Raw genomic sequence first — 4827 nt, forward strand, 5'->3', positions numbered from 1 at the left:
GTCCCATCATAGACGAAATAGTAACACAAATGAAAGAGTTGGAAAGGGTTTCCAATTGGGGAATAAATATGAACCTTTATCGGATGATTACTATCCCATTAGACAACATAATAAACAAAAAGGCAGAAAGATCAGTCAATCCCATCATCATTTTTTAGGGGTAAACCAAAGAAAACACTCACATCATACACCTCAAAGAAACATAAGGCAAGAAAAAGAATATTTAAATCACCCACCAATAGAATCACCACAGTGGAGGAGAGTCCCCCCAAAACAACAAAAAAGAAGATGGGAAGAAGAAGAAAGAGAGGGTGTAGAGCAGGTAGAAAGGTACAATCCAAAAAGAACAAAATCAATAACACATTGACGACAAATGATGTTGGTTTTGTAAAAATCTTTAATCTCTCAAATAGGGTGTTTTCAGATAGGGAATTGGATATTCTGAAAAAAGGTTTATCCTTCGTACCTACCAAGGGCCCAAATTCTTTTGGTCTTTTCATAGATCTACATAAGTATATTAGAAAGTTAACTCTCAAGAGACACTTTGAAAAATCTAAGAAAGATAAAATTGCTCTTCTGGATCAAGCTGATCCAATTGGATTAGATGATCAAGATATAGAAGCCATATTAGCACTTGAAAGTTTATCTGAGGCTAACATACCTCTGGATACAACAAACTCAAATAGGGTGTCAGAACAAAATATGGATATTTGTTTATCATATGGGGCTCATACCGAGTTTAAACCACCATCTACCTTTTTCCCGATACACTCAAGGGGAAATTTTATCCCAGTCTTTGCAAATTTAGTAGAAGAAGAATTAACTAATTTATGTCAAGACTACAAGATAAAGAATGATAATTTGTCTTTAAAAGACAAACAAACTCTTGAGAGTCTTAAACAAGACAAAGAGATAGTTATAAGGGAGGCGGATAAGGGAGGCAGTATTGTGGTCCAAAATAGAACTGAATATATGTTGGAGGCATACAAGCTTTTGAATGATACTACAATATATAAAAAAATAGATTCAGATCCTACTGATGTATTCCTTAGGGAATACAGAGCACTGCTTGATAAAGCCAAACACCACAAAATATTAAATGATAATGAATGGAAATTTCTGGATCAGAAATATCCAAGATTGGCAACATTCTATCATCTGCCGAAAATACACAAACACGCTACTTGTCCACCGGGTAGACCTATTGTGTCCGGAATTGGTTCATTAACAACGAAACTTTCAGAATATGTGGACACTTATTTACAGCCCTTGGTTCCTCTCATGAAATCTTATTTAAGGGATACACCTCATACCCTGCAAAAAGTTACTAATATAAAATGGGAACCACATTATAAATGGGTCTCTCTTGATGTTAGTGCCTTGTATACCAATATACCCCATATCCTAGGTATAAAGGCAATTGAGTTTTGGCTGGACTCATTAACTACACTTGACAACAATCGTAAGGCTTTCATTTTGGAATCAATTAAATTTATATTAGAAAGAAATTACTTTTGTTTCAATGAGGAATTTTTCTTACAGGTAAGCGGAACGGCAATGGGCACCAAATTTGCCCCCAGTTTCGCGAACCTTTATATGGGATTCTGGGAGGAACAACAAATATGGGTAAACAACCCTTATTCGGAATGTATTGTCACTTGGATGAGATTTATTGACGATATTTTACTTATTTGGAGAGGTGACGATGATTCTCTAAAAAATTTCATGATGTATATTAATAACAATGAATACAATCTCAAATTTACAGATAAAATAAACAGTAGCGAGATTGAATTTCTAGATCTTGTCCTCTATCATCAGGATGGAAAAATCCTGAGTAAGTTATACAAAAAACCGACAGACAGCAATGGATATTTAAACGCAAAGAGCTGTCATAATCCAAGTTGGATTAATAATATCCCTTATGGCCAGTTTCAACGTCTGAGGAGAAACTGTAGTAAAATAGAGGACTTTATAAGGGAATCAATGATATTGAAAGAAAAGTTTCGTGCCAAAGGATATTCTGAAAAAGTAGTTGACATTGCGTATAATAAGGCTATGGATCTGGATAGAAATGTTTTACTATTTGGGGATACCCATACACAAACTTATGAGGAAGGATTACAGATTAATAAAATTGAGAACACTACGACTAAGAGAAAAAAGACTGGAGTAAATATGATTACCACATATAATGAGGGAGCTGCAGACATCAAGAAAATCTTCAAAAAACATTGGCACATACTAAAAAAAGATAAATTACTTGATGACATAACTAGTATGGGGCCTAGTATGATTTTTAGAAAAAATAAAAACTTAAAATCAATTTTAGCCCCGAGTAAATTAAAGAAACCTGTATCCAAGACTAATTGGTTAGAAAGAAGATCAACTGGTTTCTTTAAATGCAACAGAGCAAATTGTGTATCATGCAGCCACCATTATTCTTGTAGTAAAGTGACTAAAAAGGTGATCTCCAGCTCAAATAACAAAGAAGTAGAGATTAATGCACTTGTAAATTGCAGAACTGACTTTGTCGTGTACCTACTCCAATGTGGGTGTGGCCTACAATATGTGGGTCGCACGACACGCCCCTATAAGAAACGCTTACTGGAGCACATTACGAATATAAAGAATGGGGAAAAGTCACACAATCTGTCTGCACATTACCTGTCCTTTCATAATCAAGATCCATCATGCCTTAAAGGTTCTATTATTGAATTTATTAAATTTGTTCCTAATGAAGATAGAGAGTTAACTTTAAGGAAACGAGAAACCTTCTGGATACATACCCTGGATACCAAAATACCAAAAGGTCTCAATAAAGATATTGATCTGGCTGCGTTTTTAATATAAAATATAAAATATCTGTCTTACAATTTTTTAATTTTTTAATATTTTTTATTAACATCAATTGATATAGTTTTATATATATTTTTTAAAATATCCTGTTCCCTATGTAGTTATGTTAGTAATATTTTAGATCTATTATTTATTACTAATTACTAGTTTTTAAATGTGTACAATACTGTTGATTAATATTGGTTTGTATATATTTGGATTGATGGATGTATGTGTGTGTATGTATATATATGTGTAGGTACATACAATTATGTATTTATATATATGTATATATACTTTTTAAGTGCAGAGATGTATATGTTTTTACAGCTTTTAGCTTATGTATCTATAGATCTACTTTTTATTATTATGTATTACACTGGTTATTATCATCATTTTTATTATTATTGTTGTTGTTTTTACAATGTATTAATTTTTATATTGTCTATATCATCAATAATAATGGTGATATTTTAGGTACTATTACTATATATATTTTTTATTTTTATTTTTTTTATATATTTTTTTATATGGTACAGAGTGGTCACATTATTCATTTATGGTCTTTTTATTTTCTATATATTTATTATTATCCAATTGTGCTATGTTTCGTATGATGCGGTATTGGTCCACCTTAAATGTATGAATAGTACAGACGATCGGGTCTCATGACTTGGTCACATGACCCTGTTTAGACCAATCACGCATCAGGATGTTTAATCCAATGAACCGCGAGCTAGTGTAACCAATCAGTGGACGGAAATTTCGTCCGTGGTCACACGCCGCGGGTTTTTAAATCACTCTTGATCTAAATGTGTAAGTATCTCCGTACTTCTATCCCTCTGAGGAAGAAGGCAACTTCGAAACGCGTCAGGGACGCAGTACGGTACCAACTGAGTGATTTTCATTTATTCGCTGGGCTGGTGCATTATTTGATTCGCCACTTGATGTTCTCCTATTATTGGTTTTTTAACTTACCTCATATTGATTGAGGTCGCTTAGTGTGAGTGGGCTGACATCTGAGGCTTATATATGTGTATATGTTTTAATTAATAAAGGCATACTTCACTATTGTTGGGCACTTTTGTCTGTTTCCTTTTCACATATCATTGGAGACATCTGACTGGGTGGCGAAGATTCTGCACTCAACCCGGTTTTTCATAGCACATTGGATATATTGTTACTTCTACATCAGTTAATCAGCTTACGGATGACAACCTACATTGATCCTGGAACAACATCTATACTCTGGTGATCACTTACCTCATACGGATTGAGGTTGCCTGAAGTAAGTGCTTAGTTATAGGGGCTGTTTTTTGCCCCACAACTGTATACTCCGCAGAAGAAAGGCGCAGAATATAAACTCTTTTTACCTGATTTTCTTTCTAGCTGTGGAGACAAGCTGGGAGTCTCCACAAATCCTTTTTCAGCAGCCTTTCTGAACATCTAAATAAATCTGTGGACTTGTGCTATTACGCATATATATTTGTATTTATTTCCGTTATATTATACGGGATTTATTTATGTATTTATACATACATTTATATTTATACGTCACTTAATAGAACTAATACAGCGCGGGTATCACATCTTTTTCTTATATATATATATATATATATATATATATATATATATATATATATAGCTATATACAGATATAAGCAGTGGGTATTGAAAATAATCACCCTTCCTTGAAATAATAACATTATGTTGCTTTGCAGCCTGAGATAAAGATAGACACAGTTTTTGTATATCCAGCTGTAATTACTCAGTGCAACTTATAACGTACAAGTGAAAGATATAGCACCAACATGTCAGGCAAAAGTAAACACAATTCAAAAACAGAATCACTAAGTTGCAAAAAGGATCACCCCTTTGTGTGAGTATTTTTGTTGAACCACTTTTTGCTTTAATTACAGCCTTTAGTCTGTTGGGATATGTCTCTACTAACTTTGCACATCTAGACTGTGCAATATTTAATCTGCTCCA

The sequence above is a fragment of the Bombina bombina genome, chromosome 1 (genome assembly GCF_027579735.1).
Source record: "Bombina bombina isolate aBomBom1 chromosome 1, aBomBom1.pri, whole genome shotgun sequence".
NCBI lineage: Eukaryota > Metazoa > Chordata > Amphibia > Anura > Bombinatoridae > Bombina > Bombina bombina.